Source organism: Ambystoma mexicanum, chromosome 5p (genome assembly GCF_040938575.1).
Source record: "Ambystoma mexicanum isolate Mex_15411 chromosome 5p, UKY_AmexF1_1, whole genome shotgun sequence".
Classification (NCBI taxonomy): Eukaryota; Metazoa; Chordata; class Amphibia; order Caudata; family Ambystomatidae; genus Ambystoma; species Ambystoma mexicanum.
Genome location: NC_090930.1, coordinates 10471290 through 10497622, shown reverse-complemented (window position 1 = coordinate 10497622; position 26333 = coordinate 10471290).

Here is a 26333-nt window from a genome sequence, read left to right as displayed (position 1 = left end):
GAGTCATTCAAATGTCTTTAAAGTCTTTAGTAATGATGTCTCTTGTTTTGCAGGGTTCCGGCGATGGCGGATGACGGGCTGAAGTGAGTTGAAGATGGAGCCCGTGTGATGAATAGAAGCGCCTGGAAGCACGTAAGTAAGCGCTTGTTGCCTGCTTCACTATGCGCTCTAACTGTCTTTTTATTTTGCAGGTACGAGTTCGGAGCGGCTGCAGGGTGCCGGAATACCCACTGGATTAGATGTGGAAAGGAGTAATGGCACATGAGTATTAAAGTTCCCCAATGTCTTTAAACGCACCTTGTTTTGTCTTTCAGATGCGGGATGCAGCGCCGAAGGCCTCCGGAGCGTGCGAAGAGTTGGTAAGCCTTTGCCTTTCAGATGCCGGAATGCTAACCTGTTCTTTCTTGTCTTTATAGGTGTTGCTGAAGACTGGATTCAGGATGGTAAGCCTTTGCCTTTCAGATGCCGGAATGCTAACCTGTTCTTTCTTGTCTTTATAGGTTTTGCTGAAGACTGGATTCAGGATGGTAAGCCTTTTTCCTTAGGCCCAGGACCGGATGCAGAAGACACGATGAGCGTTCTGCTGCAGAGGTTGCAGAATAACGCAAAGCAAGATTCATCCACCGGGTGTGGTTTAAATAGCCTCCTGTAGTGCTTAGGTGTCTCCTTCCACAGCCACGCCTAAGTAAGAAAAGAGTTCCTGGTAAGAAAAGAGTTCCTGCCTTCCAGAAGAGTTCCAGTGTTCTGAATCTAGGGAGTGGCTCCAGCCCCACCCAACAGGAAAAGTAGTTCCAAACAGAAGAGGATCAGAGGCTCAACTGGCAGGCAAGTAAGCAGCATGGTCTGCTGAAGGTAAGTCCACCCAAGCATTATGAGCCCGGCGCTTCCAGCGCTGGGACTGGGCATATTTATGAGCCTGGTGCCACTGGCGCCAGGACTGGGTCCAAAAGGTCCCAATTGGGACTGGTTGGCACTCGGAACCTGGGTTATGGATCTGCTTCCAAGGGAGTTGGGAAAACCCTGACCTTTTGGAAGCAGAGATCATGACAGTACCCTCCCTCAAGGCCCCTCCCAAACCGGGCTTCTCCGGGGGTTTTGGCTTGTCAGGAAATGTTCGGTGAAATCTTTTGATTAGGTGAGGAGTGTGGACATATTCAGCAGGTTCCCAGGATCTCTCGTGGGGGCCATAGCCTTTCCAGTCAATTAGGTAGAATAGTTTAGATTTGGAGATCTTGGAGTCCAGAATGCTTTTGACTTCAAACTCGAGTTCTCCATCCACTAAGATAGGTTTTGGAGATTTGGTTAGTCGGGTTTGAGGTTGCACGGGTTTTAATAGAGAGACGTGGAAGACCGGATGTATCTTCATGTGCGGGGGCAAGTCCAACTTGACCGCTACTGGGTTTACTATGGTAGTGATGGAATAGGGACCAAGGTATCTTGGGTTGAATGTGCGTGGCCCTTTTAGAGATAGATATTTGGTGAATAACCAGACTTGATCCCCTACTTGATAGTGAGGGGCTTCCTTCCGATGTTGATCTGCTCCTTTCTTGTATTGTTCTTTACCCCTTTGAAGGTGAGAAACAGCTTCCTTAAAGGCTTGGGTGATTGTAGAATGCAGGTAGTCTACTGCTGGTGTTTCAAGGTCTTGGAGGGGATCCAACTCCGAGGTTCGAGGGTGACTGCCGTACAAAAGAAAAAACGGGGTTTTCCCAGTTCCCGAATGGACAGAGTTATTGTAGGCATACTCGGCTATCCAAAGGATATCTTTCCAAGTTTTTTCAGTTTGTTGCAGCATGCAGCGTAAATACTGTTCCAGAGTTTGATTGGTCCTCTCGGTTTGTCCGTCGGTCTGAGGGTGGTGACTGGTCGATAGTCTCACATCAATTTGAGCCGACCGACAGCAACTTCGCCAAAAATGAGAAATAAATTGACTACCTCGATCCGAAATTAGAACCGAAGGAAAACCGTGCAGTCGGACGATGTTTTCGAGAAATTCTCGGGCCAGAGTTGCTGCTGTTGGCAAGCCTTTGAGCGGAATGAAATGCGCCATCTTGGAGAATAAGTCCACGATTACTAGAATCGTATTGTATCCGGAGCATGGAGGTAGATCGGTGATGAAGTCCATAGAAAGCGTATGCCAAGGGCGAGGTGGGATGTCAATAGGGCGTAAGAGGCCTGCTGGTCTTTCCTTTTGACTCTTGTTTTGGGCGCATACTCCACAGGACATTATAAAGTCTCTGATATCTTTTTTCCAAGACGGCCACCAGAAGTAGCGCTTGATCTTTTCTGAGGTCTTGGCTATACCGGGATGACCTTCCATTAAAGAGTCGTGATAACAAGAGATTACTTTTTTCTGTAAATCTGTGCTGGGTAGGTATAATCGTTCTTGTAAATACAATAAGTTGTCCTTTACTGCAAAGTCCTTTCCCTGCAGATGCCAATTCTGTATGTCTGCTGGAGTTACAAGTTGCCTGGCTTTATCCTTAACTTCCTCTATGGATTCTGTGGCGATTACACCCAGAATTCTTTGTTCGGGAATGATTGGTACAGGTTTAGGGTTGACCAAGTGTTCTTCCACTCCCATCCGAGAAAGGGCATCGGCTTTACCGTTCTTTGTACCAGGTCGATAGGTAATTATGAAGTCAAACTCGGCAAAGAATAATGCCCAACGGAGTTGTCTAGAGGATTGGGCTTTTGCGGTCTTCAAATATTGCAGGTTTCGGTGATCCGTAATCACAGTAACGGTGTGTCGGGCCCCCAGCAGATAATGCCGCCAAGCCTTAAAGGCAGACTTGATAGCCAGAAGTTCCTTGTCAGTAATCGTGTAATTGATTTCAGGAGGCGAGAATTTGCGGGACCAAAATGCCACGGGATGCAACTGATTGGTTACCGGGTACTTTTCTGATAGAACTGCCCCCATGGCAAGGCTTGAAGCATCAGTTTCCACGATGTAGGGGAGTTCGGGGCGAGGGTGTTTTAAGATTGGTGCAGAGATAAATTTAATCTTCAAATCCTGGAAAGCTTGTTCCGCCTCGGTAGACCATTCAAAACGTTTGTTTTTCTTTAACAAGGCAGTGATGGGCTGGACTATTCGAGAGAATTCGGGGATAAACCTGCGGTAAAAGTTAGCGAAGCCTAACATGCTTTGCACACCTTTTACGGAGGATGGTGATGGCCATTTGAGAACTGCATCGACCTTCTTTGAATCCATACGCACTCCGCCAGGTGATAATATGAATCCCAAGAATTCAACTTCAGTCACGTTGAAAACACATTTTTCCAACTTAGCGAAAAGTTTGTGTTGACGCAATCTTTCGAGGACCATTTTCACGTGTTTCCGATGTTCAGATTCCGATGAAGAATAAACGAGGATGTCGTCAATGTAAACAACAACACATACATCTATGAGCTCTCTGAGGACATCGTTCATAAAATATTGAAAGGCGGCCGGGGCATTGCAAAGTCCGAAGGGCATGACCTGATATTCAAATAGCCCATACTTGGTGCGGAAGGCCATCTTCCATTCATCGCCCTCTTTTACTCGTACCAAGTGGTAAGCTCCTCTAAGATCCAGCTTTGTATATATGCATGCTTTTCTGACTTGGTCCAGAAGTTCAGGGATCAAAGGTGACGGATATCTATTCTTAACGGTGATCTGGTTCAGGGAGCGATAATCGATACAAGTTCTAAGGTCTCCTTCCTTTTTTGGAACGAAGAACAAAGCTGAAGAAGCAGGGGACTTGGAAGGACGAATAAACCCATTTGCCAGGTATTGATCCAGGTATTGTCGAAGGTGAAGGTTCTCAGGCTCGGTGAGGGCATAAATTCTACTACAAGGAGGAGTAGATCCAGGTATCAGGTCTATCTGGCAGTCATAAAACCTATGAGGAGGTAGAGAGTTAGCCTGATCCTTCCGGAAAACATCTTGGTATTCTAGGTATTCGGGAGGTAACTGGGGAGTCTCTGAAGAAATTGCGGCCAGTGCAACACCAGGTGGAGGGTGACAAGTAGAGACACATTCTGGAAACTGGACCGTTCTTGCTCGCCAATCGATCAGAGGATTGTGTTTCTCTAACAAAGGTATTCCTAGAATAATCTGAAACTGAGGGGCCTTGATCACATCGAACACGATCTTCTCATGGTGTCCATCTTGACTTACTAGCGTCACCTCTTGAGTGGTATGCGTTACTGGCCCGGAGGCTATCTCCGTACCATACACCGTAGTAATGATGTCCTTTACAGCCTTGGGACAAAGAATTAGATTCATCCTCAAAACCATTTCATGATCCACATAATTGCCGATGGCACCGCTGTCGACGTAAGCTTCAATTGCATGTAATCGATCCGGATTATGAGGGCTAATGAGGACCATAGGTATCACGAAATGCGAGGTCACGGAACTGGTTTTCACGCTCGGCAAGAGGACCTCTATTCTTGTCGGGCGAGGTCGTTTCCCTGCTCAGAGTTTGTAACTTTGGTAACTGCAGCTCCTACTGCCTTCTTGGCAGGTTTCACCGGACAGTCTCGAAGAAAGTGCCCTGAGTTTCCGCAATATAGGCATAATTGCAACTGTTTCCTCCTTTCCGGCTCCCTTTGTGTTAGAGGACCTTTCAGACCCCCTATTTGCATGGGTTCCCCGGAGTCTACTCCTTTGGAAGGAGTTGGCGGTTTGGAAAATACTCGAGCATCAAACTTGGAACGATCGGCCTTCCTGTTCTGCAGCCTGTGATCTATTTGAACGACCAAGTCTATATAATCCGAACAGTCTTGTGGGGGATTCACTACTTGGGCTAAAACGTCTTTGAGCTCTCCACGTAGACCTCTATAAAACAGCGTAATCCTTTTGTCCTCAGGCCATTGAGTTTCCACTATTAGTCTATTGAAAGATGCAATATAAGCCAAGAGGTCTTGATTACCCTGTCGCAACGAAAGAAGCTCATTGTCCAAGGCCTGCCCCTGTGAATGTCTTGCGAACAGTTTTTCCATACTAAGCTGAAAGGCTTGAAAATCATGGAGAACCGGATCATCTTGATTAACTAGAGGGATCGACCAGTCTGCCGCATTGCCACTAAGGTACGAAAGTAGAAAAGCTACTTTTGCTTGATCAGTTGGAAAGGCTGCTGGCCGGCATAAGAAGTGCAACCGGCACTGATTGATAAATACTGCAAACCTCTTTGGGTCACCAGAAAATCGTTCGGGCGGAGCCAGAGGTACATTCCCAGGTAGGTTGATCTGCACTGGATTCATAGAGGATGTTGAAGGAAGATTTGCCCCTGATGCGGGTAACGGGGTCTGTCCGGCTTGTGACTGTAGCACTTGTCTAGCAAGATTGTCTGTTCTCTCCTTGGAAATAATTAGTTCCCTTCTTAGAGCATTTGTTTCCTGACGAGCTGCATGCACTTCTGCCCTTAGTTCCCCAAGTAACCGGGCTAGGGGGTCAGTATCCGAGGTTTCCATAGCGCCTGGGCGAGAGTTTTGCGGTAGGCTTTGCGTTCTGTAACGCTCACCTGATTCTCGCAGAGGCGCCGGTCTTCAAAGGTGATGTGTAGCACCCGGTTGGCTCTTTGGGCTGGACCTCTGTGCACTGTATGCCTGACGTGTAGAGTAAGATGTCTGCAGATAGAAAATATGGGGTTAATGAACTGGGGTTATTGGGGTGTCCCTATCTCTTTCCTCTTCTCCTCTCCTGTAGACCCCCAAAGGTTAACGCTCTCACCTTAGGTAAGTGAATGCCGAGCTCTCCATCTGCCTCGGGGCAGGGTGCTGTAACCAGTTTCTTCACTGGATAGGTAGCGCAGGCCTCTTGACTTCAGAGGACTGCTGTCCGTCGTTTACTGCACGAACGGTAAGTTTCGAGTCATTCAAATGTCTTTAAAGTCTTTAGTAATGATGTCTCTTGTTTTGCAGGGTTCCGGCGATGGCGGATGACGGGCTGAAGTGAGTTGAAGATGGAGCCCGTGTGATGAATAGAAGCGCCTGGAAGCACGTAAGTAAGCGCTTGTTGCCTGCTTCACTATGCGCTCTAACTGTCTTTTTATTTTGCAGGTACGAGTTCGGAGCGGCTGCAGGGTGCCGGAATACCCACTGGATTAGATGTGGAAAGGAGTAATGGCACGTGAGTATTAAAGTTCCCAAATGTCTTTAAACGCACCTTGTTTTGTCTTTCAGATGCGGGATGCAGCGCTGAAGGCCTCCGGAGCGTGCGAAGAGTTGGTAAGCCTTTGCCTTTCAGATGCCGGAATGCTAACCTGTTCTTTCTTGTCTTTATAGGTGTTGCTGAAGACTGGATTCAGGATGGTAAGCCTTTGCCTTTCAGATGCCGGAATGCTAACCTGTTCTTTCTTGTCTTTATAGGTTTTGCTGAAGACTGGATTCAGGATGGTAAGCCTTTTTCCTTAGGCCCAGGACCGGATGCAGAAGACACGATGAGCGTTCTGCTGCAGAGGTTGCAGAATAACGCAAAGCAAGATTCATCCACCGGGTGTGGTTTAAATAGCCTCCTGTAGTGCTTAGGTGTCTCCTTCCACAGCCACGCCTAAGTAAGAAAAGAGTTCCTGGTAAGAAAAGAGTTCCTGCCTTCCAGAAGAGTTCCAGTGTTCTGAATCTAGGGAGTGGCTCCAGCCCCACCCAACAGGAAAAGTAGTTCCAAACAGAAGAGGATCAGAGGCTCAACTGGCAGGCAAGTAAGCAGCATGGTCTGCTGAAGGTAAGTCCACCCAAGCATTATGAGCCCGGCGCTTCCAGCGCTGGGACTGGGCATATTTATGAGCCTGGTGCCACTGGCGCCAGGACTGGGTCCAAAAGGTCCCAATTGGGACTGGTTGGCACTCGGAACCTGGGTTATGGATCTGCTTCCAAGGGAGTTGGGAAAACCCTGACCTTTTGGAAGCAGAGATCATGACATACAGTGCCTCTGGAGTTATGAACGCTGTTAGCTCTTTCGATTCTTGGTGTAGCTTAACCTGATGATAATCCATTGTTCGGTCTAAAGACGATAATATTTTTGCACCATTCATTATTGACAAGGCCACTAAGAAGTTGGGCAGCGGGTCACACTCAGGTATTACGCATCTGTTCAATGCACAGAGGTCTGCACATAGCCTTAACTCTCCATTGTTTTTTTTAACAATAACCAAAGGTGACACCCATCTCAAGGACTCTATACTTTCTATTATGCCATTGTTCTCCAATTTCTTTAATTCATTGTTTACTTCTTGTCTTATAGCCAAAGGTATTATTCTCACGTTTTGAACTATTGACTCAGAATCCAGAAACAGATGAATCTTTTGGACAACTCCTTTAAGACATCCAGGCTTATCACTGAATATTTGATTTTGTACTCCCACCTTGTCGACTTGCAGCACACATTCTTCTCCATTGGGATTTAGACTGATTTTCAACCTGTTCTATTATAACCAGCTGAGAAGAGGCATCAAGTCCTTTTCTGTTACATAGACTTTTCCTGGTGCTGCTCTTCCTTTAAACTCCACTTGTGCCTCAGACCATCCAAGTAGATGTATCCTTGTACCGCCATACGCCCTTGGATTGACATCCAGCACAAATAATGTCTTTCCTTGGAATTCTTTTTTTCAAATACCCTGCTCGGTAGTAAGATGTATTTTGTTCCTGAGTCTATCATCATCTCAATTATGCGACCATCTACGATTACCGAATCTCTTGGCCCATCTTTGTCCTCTTCTTCATCTCCAACAGCAAACACTGTTTCTTCAGACGCATAATACCATTAATTGAACATATTGACATTACCAAAATGGCAACATTTCATAAGATGCCCCTTCCTTTTACATTTCTGTCATCTCGCATCGAGAGCTGGACACGTGGAACTATTAGCCAGATGACCACTTTTTCCACATCTGAAACATCTTCTTTGTGTCTTTGAGATGGATTTGGTATTGAGGTTGCCTTTGTTCCCACTTATAACTTTCGTTTTGGTTGAAGGGTTTCTATTACCGAATATGGCTACTGTCGTCTAAGGAGAATCACTTTTTCCATTCTCTTCCGGCAAGTTGATGTGTTGTACTTTTGTTTCCAGTGTCTTTACACACTTATTTGTGTGCTACACTTCTTTCGCTATGCGTAGAACTTCTTCCCGCCAGTGGTGGATCACCTTTGGACCATAGTTCTTCCCTTATTTTCCCATCATTTCATTCCAACATAACCCGGTCCCTCAGTCGTTTTTTCTCGCTAAGCCTCTTAATGATGTGATGAATGCCTCAACTGTTTTGCCATCTATTTGAGATCTTTGCCAAACTTGTACCGTTCCAAAATGATACTAACTTTGCTTTTGTAGTGCTTATCGAGCCTCACTATGCATTTTTCATATTCATTGAGGTTCTGCGCCTCCTCGGCTGGATTTGTCAGGTAAGTCATCACATTTTTCTTGTCCAGGTGTCCCTGGACAATGCATCAATAGTGATTGTGTTCTTTCATTGCCACAACTGTTCCCACATACTGCTGATGCATGGTGTTTAAATTATTTTTTCCAGCGTTTCCTGGTGTGGGTAGGCATTTCAAGATTGCACGTTCTCTCTGCAGGACAATGGTTAATTCTAAAATTCACTTTGCAGATAAATATCCTTTAACCATAACCTAAAGGACATGGCGTATAGAATGAAATCAGATACAAAATGGATACCTTAACATCTCAAGCTAAAATAATGAGAAATATTGTACATTTTGTGCACTCCAATCATAGTGTTTTACAAACAAAAAGTCATCCCGGTAGTCACTTATGGTGCACAGGTGAAATGACTAGAAAACCAGCCAGCCCCATGATTGAGGGAATTTACTGGAAATCAATATCATCACTACCAAAAAGCTTCTCAATGCAAATAATTAGATTTGAATTAGGTTTAGTATCTATAAAACCAATAGCCCTATACAGGAAAAGCCTGACAACTGACACACATGCCCCAACTTTAATACCGGCACTTACTAAAGCATTAACTGGGAAGCAAGACAAGTCACTGAAATATTGGAGAGAATGTTGCACGATCATAATGAAAAATGCTGACATAGGGCCTCATTACACGGTAGGCGGTGGACCTAGGTGCTAATAGCATCTTGGTCAATGCTGGTAAAATACCGGCACCGCCTTGGTGGAAAGGGGAATTACCACCCTATTCCAAGGTTGGCGGGGCGGTAATTCCCCCTTCCACCATTGCCCTTCCCCATTCCCATTTTTGCCCCATAGGGCATAATAGGAATGGGGAAGGTGCTAATTACGATACCGCAAATTTGAAGTGCCGTAATTAGCACCAAGGTCCCTTAGCGGGTTGGTTTTTAACGCCTGCTAAAAGCAGGCGTTAAAGTACCAACCCACTAAGGGACCTCGTAGTAAGGCAGTAAGGGTTAACGGTCACCGATACCATTACCGGTGACGGTTAACCCTTACCGCCTTCCGTGTAATGAGGCCCATAGACTACTCCCTACTAATGGAGACCCCTGGGATGGCTAAAAAGAAACTTAGAGACTATGGGCATCTCAACTTCAAATCCCTTGCAATTAATTACAAGAAAGCCATCATTAAAGCCAAAGCCAAATCCTTCGAAGAGAGAATTACTGAGGCCAAGTCGAACACCAAGGAAATGTTCGCCATTTTCAGGGAACTTGAGAACCCCACACCCACCCCCCAAAACTTCACTAAGGACAAAGAATGGTGTGACAACATCCAAACAGCCATGCGCAATAAGATCAGCTCTCTCCAAGCCAAAATCTTGAACACCAAACTAACTCTCTCCTCCCACACTACACCCTCCCCACCACCACTGCCCCCATCACCCACTGAGGCCCCACCCACCTTCTCGTTTAAAACCATCCAAGAAAAAGACATGATCAACATCATGAAAAACATAAAACCCTCCAATTGCAAAGGCGACCCCTGTCCTGCCTCCATCATCAAAGACTGCGCAGACACCTTGGCCCCTTTTCTAACAGCCTTCGTCAATGCCTCCTTCAACACTGGGAGAGTCCCCACCTGCCTAAAGGAAGCATGGGTCCGACCCCTCATAAAGAAACCCACACTTGACCCCACCTCCCCTAGTAACTACCGCCCCATCACCACTGTCCCTTTCCTCCTCAAGATTCTAGACTAAGCAGCCTACCTGCAGGTCCAGCACTTCCTCGAAGAACAGAACCTCCTTGGACTGAGACAATCCGGCTTTCGCCAAAGGCATGGGACAGAGACCGCCCTACTCGACCTAAAAAACCAAATGGACGACGCAAGGGACCAAGGCAAACCTGCCTTGCTCCTTCTCTTGGATCGGTCGGCAGCTTTTGATCTAGTAGACCACGACATCCTCTGCCACCACCTCTCTTCCACAGCCAACTTCTCTCAAGAAGCCACTACATGGATCACCTCCATCCTCCAAGGCAGGACCATGCAGGTCTTCTCTGACCTAGCCACTGCTGCATCACCCTCTATCATGCTATGTGGGGTGCCCCAAGGCTCCTGCCTCTCCCCCACCCTCTACAACATCTTCACCCGCCCCCTCTTCCTCATCCTTGACGCCATGGGCATCTCTTACACCAACTACGCCGACGACACACAGATCCTTCTCACTCTGACAGGCGACTATGACACGGACTCTGCCACCCTCAACAACATCTACAACACAATTCAAATGTGGATGGCTATCAACGGCCTCTGCCTGAACTCCGACAAAACTGAGCTCCTACTCGTAGGCTCCACTGACACCATCAAGAAACTTGACGCTCAGTTCAGCCATTTCACCATTGACTCAATCAAGATCCCAGTACTTGACACGGTAAAAACACTAGGCGTCTACCTAGACTCCAATCTATCCATGACCAGACAAGTAAACGCCATTGCCTCCTCGGCCGCTTACCATGCAAAACTCCTTAACGCAATCAGACCTTATCTGTCAAAAGACACTTGCACTAACATAGCCAGGGCCATAACCGGCTCGCGACTTGATTACTGCAATATTCTTTTCCTTGGGACCTCCAACAAAAATCTTGAGAAGCTCCAAGTAATACAGAACAGTGCCCTACGCGCTGCACAAGGCATTGCCAAGAGAGAGCACATCACCGCTGCCAGAAAAGCTTCCCACTGGCTCCCCATAAAGGAGAGGATCTTATTCAAGGCTCTAAGCATCACCCACAAATGTGTCCATCTTGCCGCCCCAATGTACCTTTCCCAGAGGATTTACCTGGTCTCCTCCACAAGACCCACTAGATCACCCTATGCCAGCATGCTCTCAGTACCCAGGGTAAAAAGGACCAGAGCAGGGGGCTCCAGTTTCCCGTACCTCGCTGCCGTACACTGGAACACCCTCCCTAGCTCCCTGCGCTCTGAACCCTCACTGACCGCCTTTCGGAAAACCCTGAAAACGACCCTGTTCATCTAACAATTACATGGCCTAGCCCTCATAATTGTATTGTATGATGTATTATGTGGTATATCTGATCACAGGTCATTGCCTCACTGTAACCCAAGGCACAACCTGCACACATTGTAACTAAGTCTTCCTTGCAAGTAACAGTGCCACAATGCCCCTGGGCTGCCTGCGCGCTATATAAATTTAATAAATAAATAAATAAATTGCGAGTTTGGAGGCAGCCATGCCCTTAACAAAGGCATGGCTGCCTCCAAAATCGGGTCTGAGTCCATAGTCCCTGAATGGGGAAATACCAAGCCATTCCGACTATGGAGGGCCCAGTATTTCCCCATTCAGGGAACCCGGACCAGGACCATCCCCATTCCCATTTGAGCCCCCATAGGGCTCAATGTGAATGGCGAGCATGCTAACAATGGGCCCGTTAATGACGGGCCCGTTGTGGGCATGCTTGTCCCCTCCAGGACCTGTTTGGGAGAAATCTCATAAATTGCTAATTTCCCTTACCTACTGAGTCCCTTAGCAGCTTTGCTGGATTTCTAGGATTTATTGTTTTCACTTGGTAAGTGTGTGAGCCTTTTATCCCACTCTCACATGTGTTTTGCTGTGTGTGTTTTACCTTTCTGTGTGATCTTGGGCTATGGAGCCTCACCTACTCCATATGCATCATCTTTTCAATATGCGTTACACAGCACCTTCAGTGCAGTGACACAGGGTTGTCTTTTAGACTTCCCACTGACTCAATTTTTCTTGGACTGACTACTGTCTCCCAGAAACATGTAAAGTTACCATTCACTTTATCTAGTCTCTTTAAACCACAGTCCCAGTACACCCCATCTTCCATGGCGTATTGGAAAGGGTTAATTCTTATCCCTTTTTGTCTGTGCCTCTTGGAGCACTGTTTTGCTCCCATTCCATTAAGACTTGGCTTTTGGCAGTGGTAACTACCCTATTTTTTCTACTGCAGTTATCTTAAATAACCATGGTATTCATTTAGGATATCTTAGTAGCCTCGAACTTCAACCCGCTGGACCATATTGATTTTAATATTGTTCCGGCTGGGTTTAGTCGCCATTTCTTTTTGGAAAAGTATTTCTCATGTTCGTCTCTACATGCCAAATCAGGTTTGGTTCCTTTGTTCACTTCACAGAAGCCCTCCTCTAGGCACCTGAAAGTTTGGGTAGGAAGGATGTGAGGGAGGGGTTTTAGGACCCCTGCCATGGGTTCCCTTGGTAACCCAAGTCGCACTCCTGTTTGATTGGCTAGGTGACTGTCCGGCTGGGACAGCCACCCTTCTGTTTGATTGACAGCCAGGCTGTGTGAATGGGGGAAAACTGCATAAAAAGCAGGTCTCTGGGTATGGAAGTCGCCACTGGAATGAAAGAACTGATGAGGAGCTGACAGAAGAGGACCCCTACAACGACTGACCCGCCCGGTGAAGCCCTGCTGCAGGTCCGAATCTTCAGACTCCAACCACAGAGAGGATCTTCCAAGAATCCTCTTCCCTTGAGCTGGTGGGACCAACCAGTTCACCCAAACTCCGACCCAGAACTCCCTCCTCTGGTCGAATTCGCTGTACAGAGCTACAGTGGGCCGGATAGCCAGGAAGGTCGGACACTACTTGGTTTTTAATGGAGCACACCTTTTATTCGCTGCTTTGCTCTGCTGCTGGTTGCTTGCCTGGGTGCTGCAGGACCCTCCAGTCTTCCTACTTCGTGTCCGTCCAACAGTCGCTTCAGGAACCGTGAGCCTGCTGGAACTACCAGGAATGACAGCCGCAGCCACAGCTTCTTCTCCATTTAAGGTACTGTTCAAACTCTGGTTGTCCGTTTCGTTCAGCCGCAGGGAAAGTGTGTGAAATCTTTCTCCAATCTGAGGGCTTGTCCTTCTCTACTCTTTGAACTAACTTTTCTACTGACCAACTTCGTTCTGAACTCTTCCTGCGAACTCCCCTGAAATGTGTGATCTTGAACAAAAAGACTTTTGTCCTATTGACTCTGGCCCTAAGCCTATTTGATTTGATCCTATCACTGGAGTTCCTCTTTCTAGATTGCCCTGCTTACCTACCTGTTGGTACTGCTCCATTTCTGCCTAACTTTGTATTTCCCTCCCTTTTTAAATAACAAAGTGTCATTTTGCTCCCACTTCATTTTGTGAGCTTAACTTGTCTTTCAACTATTGGGAGTGGTGTGGTGTATTAAGAGTGTGATTTTTCAACTGCTTTACTTTAGTGAGATGTTATACAACTGATGTGTAAATAAATGTATATTCTTTTACTCAGAAACCTTGAGTCAGTGTTTGTTTGAACCATAGTAATTGCTGTCCTTTGTGTAACTATTGATACTGCTCACTTGCTCTTGAGATAAATCTGGCTGCTCAGCCATCGCTACCACTTTACTGTGTAGTACAGGCTTGCACCAACGGTGAATTTGTACTGTCACTTGTAGTCTTAATTGTGTGTGGTGTTCCCAAAGGAGACTGCATATAATTTGGCCTAACAGGACCCTCAAAGGAAGTTTGGAAATCCAGATGTCCAGAGCGGGTCCCGTGAGGGGACCTCGTAATAGGGCGCTATGGGGTTAACAGCTCCGGCACCTTTACCAGTGCTGTTAACCCCTTACCACCCTCCTTGTAATGAGGCCCAATGATTGGATAACCCTTTGCGATAAATGCACCAAATATAAAGCTTGTAAATGTTGGAACTTCACAATGAAATTACTGCAACAAGTTCCTACATACATGCACAAAGTCCCAGACCAGAATTATAGACCACATATTATGCGACTATGCGTTAATTTATGGCCATCCAAAGCTGCACTAGCACCAAGATTTAAACAACTGCACTTGGACACTTCCTGTAGATTCTGTACTATAGCCCCTGAAGACAAAACGTTAGAACATCTCTTAACCAAATGCACAAGTTCCATGGTGTGGAGGAAAGACTACTTTTATAAATACTTAGTAAGTTTAGATGACCAGCTCCTAAACACCTATGGTACAAAATGTTTAACATAAACCAAATCTTACTAAATATCGCAACAATCAGGTTTCTGCCTCGGTCAATCCTAGAATGTGGAAAATACATGATCCACAGTCTACTCCATCAGGTGGACTAGTCATTATGCTGTGCACTCACATCTGAACTGAGTAATGCACATCTTACTGGGAAATAGAACCAGATGAATATCCATATTTAATGACTGAGGTCATTATTCCAAGAGACTTTACTTTCTTTCATCTTAAGAAATGGACCTAAACAAAAGGATTTACGAATTGATTGTATGTGAATTCCTAAATTGTAAATTAAAATGAAATGCATGGCTAAATTTGAAAAGTATGGCTCTTACATTTAAAGCCTTGAATTAAGCCACCCCACCTTACGTAGCCGAGAAATGTACCTTCTGATCCTCTACACGGATCACAAGATCCACCAACAACTCTAGCCTGGTAGCACGGAGGTACAAACTAAAAAAATCAGGGGGGATTAGTTTCCCAGTTATGGCTGCCAAGCTATGGAATACACTCCCACCATCCCTTAAAACGACCCAATCCTTCAGCAGTTTCAGGAGAAAATCTATCACCTGCTAACAACGAATGACCAACCAAGATGGCAGGAGCCCAATACTTCCAAGGCTTCCCTTGGACACTAACTCCTTTTCCACCATCCAGAACTGGACGCCGTGCCATATTCTCTAACTGATATATTGCCTCTATGTAATTCTTGCTACCTGTAATGCACCCATTCTTAAATGTATCTTACTATATTCTATAATGTATGACATAGTTACTGTAATGTTGCTCTAACTGTACTCGATTACTCCAATTGTAACTATAATCGTTGTTCTAAATGCGCCAAGTACCTCAGGGCAGAAATAAACAAACAAACATGTGCTTTTAATGTTATTGAAATGAAAGCAGTGAGTATTTTGAAACTATCAACCATACTCATACGAACAATTAGAAATGAGTTCTGTGTAACCATATAATAAGTGATAGCCTCTCTTAAACTCACTGTTTATATTGCAAGGTTGCGAAACTGCTTACTCTGCAATATATGAAACGTATATTTGTATTGTGCTTAAGTTTCAATTGTAAACCAAATGCATAAATAAAATAAAAATTAAAAAAATATCCTTTAAGGTATGCTTGTTTAAAAATGTATGTTATTTTTTGTGTATTCCTTTTCTTTACAGCTCACATTCTTGCTTTGTTTTTGTAATTAGATGTCCCTTGTCACTGCCTCATGGGGGTCTTATATAGCGGTCTCCGCGGTTATTTATCACCCACACAGAAGGGTGCTCGTTGGTACCGCACTGCGAAGACGCGGCTTCGTTCTCTGAGGATTGTTAAGCGTAGCGGGCTCACCTCCCTAATCCCAGAGGGAGTGGCTTCCTTTTATATAGTTTAAGTGTGTGCTATATATAGGGCCTCATTACGAGGTGGGTGGAATGGGTTTACTGACACCGGTAATGGTGCCGGTAAACCCATACCGCCCTATTACGAGGTCCCCTTGTGGGACCCGCTCTGTACGTCTGGTCAGACCAGACGTCCTTTGCGGGTCCCGCAAGGGGACCAGGGAGCTAATAACGGGCATGTTAATAACGGGCCCATTATTAGCTCCATCCCCATTCCCATTCAGCCCTATGTGGGCTCGAATGGGAATGGGGAATGGTTTTTTGAATGGGGACTTACCGGGTCCTCCAAGGTTGGAATGACCTGGTAAGTCCCCATTCAAGGAACCTAGGCGCTAATAGCACCATGGCTACCTCCAAACGCGTAATGAGGCCCATAGAGTTACATCTTGTTTAACATTTCATGCTCCAATGCTTCATCAGGAGTATGTTTTATTTCTACAAGACACTATTCAGGTGAAAAGTGCCCAACAAATGCGCAATAAATACAAAAATAAATGAAAGAGCAGGGATAGAAAGACTGTTGTGTGGATGGAAGCTTCTGGGCTCTCGGTACCCACACTCTTCCTAGAGTGCACTTAAGTGAATATATATATATTTGGCACTGCCACCTGGATTACTCTCCATTGGGAAGAAGGGACGAAGTCCAACGATTTGTCACCACAATAATAACTGTAATTACTATCCACAAAACCTTTGACACAGAGAGTTTGGGGAGAATCTCTCCAGAGAGTGATTCAACCTTTGTTCGGGTTCTTCACTCAGCTAAGAAGGTCCCCCCTCTCCTCATTATCCTTATCACATAGTTTGGGGAGAATCTCTGCAGAGAGTGTATTTACCCTTTGGGCAGGTTCTTTACTAAGCAAAGCAAGTGCCCCCATCCTCGCCTTATCACAGGCAGTTTCCAGGAGTCCCTTCAGAGAGTGCCTTCATCCTCTGATCTGGTTCGCCACTCCCCATGTCACCCTTATCACAGATTTCTGGCAGGAATATTTCTAGATAGTGCAGTCTCTCTTTAAGCTGGATCCTCAGCAAGCTAAGCAAGTGCCCCCCCTTATCAGAGAGAATTGGGGTGAATCTCCCCAGGGAGTGTATTCAGCCTTTGAGCACGTTCCTCCCTCGGCCAAGCAATGCCCCCACACTACGCAATCTGCTGTAAGCAGCCATGACACATCTCTGCGGAGCTCACGTGGACTGCCAGTGTAACAACTTACAAGCTTGACTATAAAATAATGTTCGCACTGAGTTCTAGTAAAAGTAGGCCCTTATTACACCTTTGCCGGCATCCCGCCGCACTACTAGCGGGATACCTGGAAAACGGTCTTATTACCTGGATATTATGGGTGGCTGAGACGCTGGTAAATTCCCATTCCATTTAGTCCCATAGGGCTCCATGGGATCTGGTTTCCGGAATTACTGGCACAGGTGGTACTGTTGCCGGTAATTCCGGCAGGTCAGGCCTGCCAGAAGTTCACTGCCCCTATTGGTGGTACTGTTGCCGGTAATTCCGGCAGGTCAGGCCTGCCAGAAGTTCACTGCCCCTACTGGTATACTTGTGTTTCCCCAGTCTGAATAAAAGGCTGGTGCGGCTATTACCAGCATTTTACCAGACCGGGGTCCTCTCAGGTAAGTTCCTCTTTGAAAATATGCTCACCAATTGGAATCTACATAGACAACTGAAAGGAGCATAATGTAGAGTCAGTGCAGGCAGCAGAGGGTTAACTTCCAGCACAGGGCTCACTGGACTACTTACAAGGCATGTGTCCTAGGGGCCCTCGGCAGATGAATGCTTAAGATGCCCAGTCTCCTGGCCATGCAGAGGGGTGGTGATGCAGAGGACCCTTGCACCATTCTCAAATGCATTCTCTGCATGGAGCCGGAGCCCTGGTGACACATGTGCTCTGATGATTTCCCCTCTCCATGCAGGGAATCCACATGCCTCTCTGCTGCATCTGTATTTTGAGGCTGAAAGAAATCCGGGGTGTTTGTGTGTGTGTGTGTGTGTGCGCGTGCGCGTGCGTGCGTGCGTGCGTGCGTGTTGCACCTGCCATACAGGCCATAGGAATCCATGTTCATGGTTGGCCCTTCTTTCGTGGCGCCCAGTATTACTGACCTCTCTCTTGTGTGTATCATTATTAACATGGTTCAAAAACACCCATGGGAACATGGGTCCATCTCCTGCGTACCTTTGCCTATTACTAATCCATGTCGCCCAAGTTGCTCCAAAGACTAATTTGGCGGCGTGGAACAATTATGTCTAGACATACATTGTGACTGGGCGGCCACAATGAAGAACCACACCGACTCGTTTCTGTGTCCAGTGGTGTTTATTCGGGATTTTAGTGATAGCTTGGGCCAAGAGTGCTCGGGTAGTCCTGAGGCCTGGTCAGGTTCTTGGGGAATTGGCTCTAGGCCTGTCTCTCCCTTGCCCTCCTCCCTAACTCAGGCGTCCTTATTGGGACGTTAGTGCCACTCTGTTTGTTTCTGACTGAGGCTAATAGTGAGTTGTCCCTCATTCGATGGCTGACTCACCCCCTAGGTGTTTTCTAGTCTTTCCTAACCTCCTTAGTAGTCTCAGGGAGGTAGCGACTTGTAACTGACCCATCGCTTTATTGGTCTCTAGATGTTCTCCTCCCACTGCGTCACTCTCCCTCCGATCTCTCGCTCCGCTTTTCCACCTCCACCCTTTGATCTTACTTCTTTTCTTACTCCTGTTCTTACTATCGCTCATACCCCCAACTCCACCTCTACCTTCGTTATCTGCTCTTCTCTCCTTCCCTTTACTCTACTTCCTTGCTCCTTGCTATTCTTCTTCTTGTTATCTCTGTCTCACTTTACTCTGATAGTTACTCCTTTTCTCCCACTCATTGGTGCACTTAATATTCTGTTGCTCCTACTATTTCGGCTCTATACGTAATCCTACCTATCACCCCCTTCTACCGCTCTACTGCTTCTTCTATTCACTAACACTCCATACTACCTACTCCACTTCCAATATTATCCTTTACCTCACTACCTCTACTACTTCCTCTGTCTCCCACACTCGCTATTCTGCTTCTCCCACTCTCTCCACTCCCAACTAATACTACCTCTGACAATACTACCACTAACACTTTGGTACTCCTAATCTACCTCTACTTCTCACACTTTCCGCTCTCATACTCAAATACTCCACAGACCCCCTCCTAAAAGTAGCCTCTGAACGCCAAACTTTCTCACCTCCTCTGGTCTCTCGGATGCCTTCTTCACCACCTCCTGTCCTCACCCTACAAACCCACACTGAATCATTCTTAAATACCCCAGTCAGTCACCTTAACCAATAGCTTACCTGGCTCCAGGGTGTGTTATGGGCCGCGCTTGGGAGGCTTCAAAAGGGGTTGCAAGCCCTGCCCCTTTCCAACATGGACCCCAACTGGTTCCAGGGACGTTGAATGTGAAAGGCCTGCATGGGGCCATTCAATACGATACAATACCTGGTGGTTTAGAGGCCCTCTCTTGGATGCTAACTATTCTTTCTTGATTCTTTCATTCTGCATGGGTTTTTTGTCGCATGGAAGCTTGTCCTGCCAGAAGGTTTTCCTCTGCTTCTATTCCAAGAAGTAACCATGTAGGTCCTGGTTCACTCTTCCAAACTTAACCTAGAGTCTAAGGGCATGCCAGTGTAGGGATGCAAGTGCCAGGTCCAAAACCTGGAAGGAAGTTCAGACTGCGTAAATTCTATTAGCAAGGAGGGCTGGTCATTCAGTGTCAGCATTGCTGTCATTTAGTTTAGCATTTCTGCAGAGGTGCTGTTTGTAGCTAGCTTTGAAGCGCTTTAGAGAGCATTACACAATGAAAAAAGGACCAGCAACAATATTGCTCATTCGCCCCCTGGGGGTGGGAGCCATCCAATCAGGAGGCTAGGAACACCAGCTTGAGCCGCCGGTGAAAGCGTGCGTTCCAACACAACTTAAGGACAGCTCCCCCCGCCACCATCTTCCCCCACCATCCCGCCCCTTATTTTTCTTTTTTTTAATTCCCCTCCCCCCAATTTACCTTATTTCGGCTCCGGCGGCACTTGCCGCCTCAGCCACACCTTCCCCTCTGCTCCCGATGGCCACCATGGAAACGGAAGAGGTGCTCTGTACGGATCCCCACTTTCCCTTTCCATTGCGGCCATCTTAAGACAGTATTTTCAATCATAGAAGGGGACACACGAGGCGCCCCATTCAATTACTAAAAATACTTGCACAACACCACCCGACCCGGCAAGCCGGATCAGAAGTTGACACAACATTGTGTTCAAAGTTTAGGCCCAGAATATTTTAAGGACTTTGTAGCCACCATTTAGTGAATTAAGTTGTGTTTTGAGTTAGAAGCAAGATTGTGCTAAACTAGTTACACACAGGGTCGGATTGGCCCCTTGGCCTCTTGGCCTGTGGCTGGGCCAAAGTCGTCCCTGGGGACTGGGGGCCGGTTTCTGGCCACCCCTGAGCCGACTTGGAGAAGAAAAATAAATGTGAAAAAAAAGAAAAAAACACCTGCAACGCCATAAGTCATCAACGCAAGGTAACACATGTTACCTTGCTTTGATGATTGATTTTCATACATGATGTGGGCATCATGAATTATGATGCATGTATTATAATTATGATGCATGCATCATTCACATGCTGCTGCAGCATGCAAGGGTGAGAGGCGGGGCAGCTGCCAGACTGGCGGCTGTCACTGTGCCACCACTCCAGGGGGCACAGTGCCCACTGCAGTGGCTGTGCTGTTGTATTAGTGATAAATATTTATTAACGATATTAGTGATAAACGACCCATTTCGGATGTATTTTGCCTTTAGCAAGTTGCAGTAAGAGCATGTTTTTTTTCTGCCGTTGTCTCTGTTACGATCATCACAAGACATTCCATCTCGGTGTCCTCGTCACTTGACAAAATCCTTGTGCCCAAAAACTTCTGTACAGTGTAGAAATATTTGACCATAGTACATCAAGTGACCATTGACTTCATTGTGCCACAATTAATGCTTTGTTGTAATGTGTCTATATTTCACATCTCCCTGACATGCTGTTCAGGATGTTTGGTTGCAAGTATGAGGAAACGAGTGCTCAGAGTATGGGAAGTCCTGTGAGTGCGCTGCTTTCCATATTTTGCAAACCTTTGAAGCCTGAAAGTAGATGCATACAGGCTTGACTTGCAAAGTGCCAACTTTGCACCAGACCTGCACGTGAACTTAACTGGTCTGCTGTTGAATCTCAGTTACCAGTTTAAAGGTATCCACTACAGAATAATTGCTCTTTTTACTATAGCCGATATGATAGCTTAGTGGGTTGAGCGCTCGCTGCTGCCATGTGTGTGTGAACTGCAGGTGCAAGGCCATCTCAGCCTTTCATCCTTCTTAGGTCGATACATGAGTACCAACACAGGTTGGGTGATCTTGTATGCATATTTGTTCTATAAAAAAGAGCTTAAGCGTAAGTGCTATACAATATACAATGTATACAATACATTTTGCTATACAATGTCCCGGACCACCATCTTACAACAGCAAGGGTTGGTCCAAAATTATCTCAGACACAGACATGAGACACCCAACCCAACCACAACACAGACAAGAAGTATAATACACAAAGCTGTCCCCAATACGAAAACAGACCTGGAGACAGGAGCTGATAATGTCCACCTTAAAATTGCACTACTAAACACCAGGTCTATGCCTAAACATGCTCAAGAAATCCATGATTACATTATTGACGAGAAACTAGACATCCTATGCCTAATAGAAACCTGGCTACAAGAGCCAGTTGGACCCATTATAGACACAGCAATACCAACACAACATCTACCTAAAAAATAGAGAAACTGGAAACGGTGGAGGAGTGGCGATCATCACAAAAAACTCAATTAAACTCTTTGCCACCCCAATTCAGTGTTCAGGTTGTGAGATCATTCACCTCAAACTGACTCCTACTCAAAACAACTGCATTAATATAATCACTTTATATAGACCCCCATCTTTAGTATCGGAATTTAACGACAAGATTGTGACCTTACTAAACAACCTTAAATCAACCAAAACAGAGACCATACTGTTAGGTGACATAAACAAATGGAGGGGTAACCAACAGGACCAACAAGCCGTAATCCTTGAAGAGGATTTTGAAAATAGCGACTTCACCATTATTAACAACGGCGCTACGGCAACTACAGGGAACCAGCTGGACTGGATTGTCACAAATAGCCCTAAAGTAACCATGCTTGGCTCTTACCCTTGCATATGGTCATATCATTTCAAAATTGAAATCTCACTATCATTGAACTTTAAAAAGGAAAAACCAGCTAACTTGCCCAAACCAGTCCTTGCCAGGAATCTGAAAAAAATCACGAGCAATATGCTTTCAGAGGAAATGCAGAGAATCATGACCACCACTAACGACGAAGACCACAGTGAACATATAATATCAACTTATAACCAAGGTATGTTAAAACTGTTAGATATGCATGCCCCTCTAAAAGAAAAGAAAGTCAGACCCAATTCCAATCATCAAAAATGGTTCACCACCGAAGCGTTCAAGCTTAAGAAGGACAAAAGAAACCTTGAGAGGAAATGGCTAAAAGATCCCACCGATACTAATAAAAGCAATTGGAAGATTGCAGACCACATATACAAATCTAAGCTCATAGATCTGAAGAAAAACTACTATAACGACATCATTAGCACTGCGGCAAACTCCACCGGAAAGCTCTTCCAGATCCTCAAATCCATAGACAAACCCATTACACTCACCCCACCCTTTCAACCAACTTAAATAGACTGTGAGAACGTTCAGATTGCATTCCAAAATAAAATTGCCGAAGCCAGAGAAACAATCATTAACTGCCTGACCACAAACACCCCATTTAAAACCCACCTCATTGAAAATAAAAACGAGACAGAAATCCCAAAATTCCAATTCAGGTCCATCACACTTGATGTAATGAAGAAAACACTCCACCATGAGGTGCACTTCATGCTCGGAAAATGTTCTACCACCTAAACTTATTCTAGAAAACCCTGATATTTTTACCCCTTTCTTCACAAGAATGGTAAATGCTTCATTCAGAGATCAAACTGTACCCAACATCATTAAAATGGTCATGGTCACTCCTTTACCAAATAAACGTGACCTTAACCAACAGGATCCAGCCAATCTCAGACCCATCACAAACTGCAATTTCCTATTGAAAATTATGAACAAAATAGCTACAGAACAACTCCAAAGCTATGTAGATGAAAACAACCTACTACACCCACAGCAGTCCGGATTTAGATCCAGCCATAGTACCGAGTCCGCGCTATTAGACCTCCAGACTGAAATGTTATCTATCTTGGACAAAGGCAAATCAGGACTATTAATATTATTGGAACTCTCGGCAGCATTTGATCTGCTAGATCATACCAAACTCTGAGAGGCCCTTAAAAACTCAGGCAATTGCTCATCAGGGGCAATTGAGTGGATTGCCTCATTCCTGCAAAACAGGCAATCCAGGATTGTCTGGGGAGACAAAGCATCAAACACCAAACCGGTCGATTGTGGTGTCCCTCAAGGGGCCAGCTTTTCCCCTTTGCTTTTTAACCTCTACATGTGCTGCCTTTGCACCATGCTATCCCAGATGGGTATATTTTTTACCAACTTTGCTGATGATACCCACTGGTCTTTGAACTCAGTGGGGACTACAAAATAGACAACGACAAACTCTCATCCCTATACAACACCATTGAGTGTTGGATGAAAGAAAACTGGATGTGCTTGAACGGCTCCAAGACCGAGCTTATGATATTCGTTCCACACAGGCCAGAAAGAAATTGAGCCCATCCTACTCTTCATTCTTTATTAAAAACACCCAGAGTCTAACATCAGAAAAAGTGAAGACCCTAGGAGTGTATCTCAAAGCCTCACTAGGCGCTGAAGCACACACAGCGTATCTTAAGAAAAACTGTCAGTACCACCAAATTCTCCTCAAAAAAATCAGACCATTGTTAGATCAAAAAAATAGCACGATCATCGCTAGAGCCACTATACTGTCTAGATTGGACTATGCTAACTCCCTACTCTTAGGAGCCAACAGTAAATGTTTGAAAAGATGCCAAACAATCCAAAACAATGCCATCAGAACGATCTCAGGAAGAACTTGGAGAGAACACATCACCGGAGAAAGGAAGGCTCTCCATTGGTTGGCTATGAAAGAGAGAATCTCCTTCAAGTCTCTCACCATGGTTCATCGCTGTTTATATGGCAAAGCCCCGGTTTACCTCAAGAAACAATTCAAGTGGTATGAGCCACCTAGGCGCCTTAGATCCTCCAACACAGGTAAACTGCAAACCACCAAAACAAAAAAGCAGCACAGCCTTGGCAAGGCCTTCCCGACCTTAAGTATCGAAAAATGGAATGAACTTCCAACCTCATTGAAGCTCGAACCCAATTACCTCCTATTCAGAAAAAAATTGAAAACATTACTTTTCAAATGAATCCCGGAAGTATATCTAACCGACTATAATTAACACTGGCCACCACACATCTTGTCCCGTCCTTATTTTCTGTTGTCCTGTCTCTTTGTAAGCGCTCTGACGCCTGCGGGCTTTTAGCGCTATATAAATAAATAAATAAAAATAAAATAAAATAAATAACATAGTATCATTTGGTCTTGGACATCTGCTTGCATTCACAGTAATTTGACAAAATGGATCTATACACACATATATTAATGCTACATATTGTGATCCATTCCTATATGAAGTGTATATCACGTTAGTGAAATCATAACCATATTTTTCGTAGTGTACTTAGGAACAATGCTATTTGATGCCACTTCCTGTTTTGACTGTTTTGTCAAGGGGTGAAAGGTTGTGTTTCATCGCTTCCCAGGATGTCACTTTGGGGTGGGGTCAAATTACATCACTTCTGGTGATGTCATCAGAGGTCAAGGGTCGTGAGGCGAGGGGTGGGACACTTTTTATGTGTGTCCGGCCCTATTTCTTGTCCCAGCCCGACCCTGGTTACGCAGCACTTGGATCTCAAGTAAATATGGGCTGACACCAACTTGGGTGGGTGTAAACAGGCTGGACCACAATCTGTAACCAGAAGAAGATCTTTAAGTCACATCCTATAACCATGCCCAGGTCATAGTTCATTTGAAGGATGGATCTATATTATTGTGGTAATTCGAGTAAATCAATGAAGAAGCAAATCAAGAGGATACATGTACTGTGTATTTAATTATCCATATATCACAATGAAATGATATAATCAATTGTTCTAAAATACAATAAACCTGTGTACAGTTCAATTTCTGAAATTTACTAAACGTTTCTTGTAAAATACCATGAAGCTGTGTACCGTTTAATTCAGTGATTGTACCATATAACACCATAAACCAGCGTATAGTTAAATTCAACAATTGTGCCAATCATCATCGTTGCATTGCTTTTTCCATAATCTACCACTTTACGTCCTAATACATACAAAGTTGTTTCATTAGATTAGCCCATGGGCCAAGTGTCTAAATAATTTGCCCACACACCAGCATGTGTTTTGACCAAAAATATGTCCTTATCAAGGCGGACTTTAAAATCAATATAATTGGATGTTATGACAGCCTACTAGCTGTGAATACTGAAATTCCTCTTCTGGATTCAGGAGAGACTTGTGCTGCTTTCTGATTGCTTTTAGACTTGTACAATGATATCAATATTAAATTGGTTAATCCTTGGCCTCTGATATTTGTTGCTCCCACTTGTCTTCCCAGATGGGTTGCATGATTAGTAGAGTCTCTGCTGAACAGGCTGTGTGCTTTCATTGTGTTTTGGTTGTTTTGCTTTTGTTGTGTTTTGGTTGTTTTGCTTTCGTAGTGTTTTGGTTGTTTTGGTTGTATTTAGGAGAACATAGAAAATGTTTCTTTTGTATTAGGGAAAGCTTTTGCTGGTTGGTGGAAGGGTGGCTGTGGTGCCACATTGTGCAAATATTAGGTAAGCTAGATGATGCATGGAGTTATTTGCAAGGAGATAAGACGTAGTTTAGCACTTGGCATAGGCCAAAAGGAGGGTTTGTCAAATGAGAAAGTATACCGTGCCTCCTATTGCAATGAATAGATGTATATTGGCCTGCGCCAAGCTGCTTGTAAGTCACTTGCGAAGAAATCTGTGTTGCAAGGTCCTGACCGTAAGATCAATGTAAGCCGCCATTTTAGGTCAAACTGCCATTTTAGGTTTGCTTTGTAAAGTCACCCTGTGAGTTAAAATGGTGGACGATGTCATATCGAAATAGAACATGGCCTTCTTGACCGCTGCATGTAGCTAATATGTAACTTGCCTGCAGGCCACTTGTTGAGGTTGTGAACTGAGACCTTGTCCTTCGTTGACCTGTGTGTAAAGGATTACTCGCGCAATGAAACTAATCCGCAAGCATATGTTGAGAACAATGTATTCAAATACTGAACGTAGAACACTTGTTTAACTACATTGTATTAATGTTTGAGAAGACCTGCATGGGAAATCCCAGAATACACAGTTGCCGTGTAG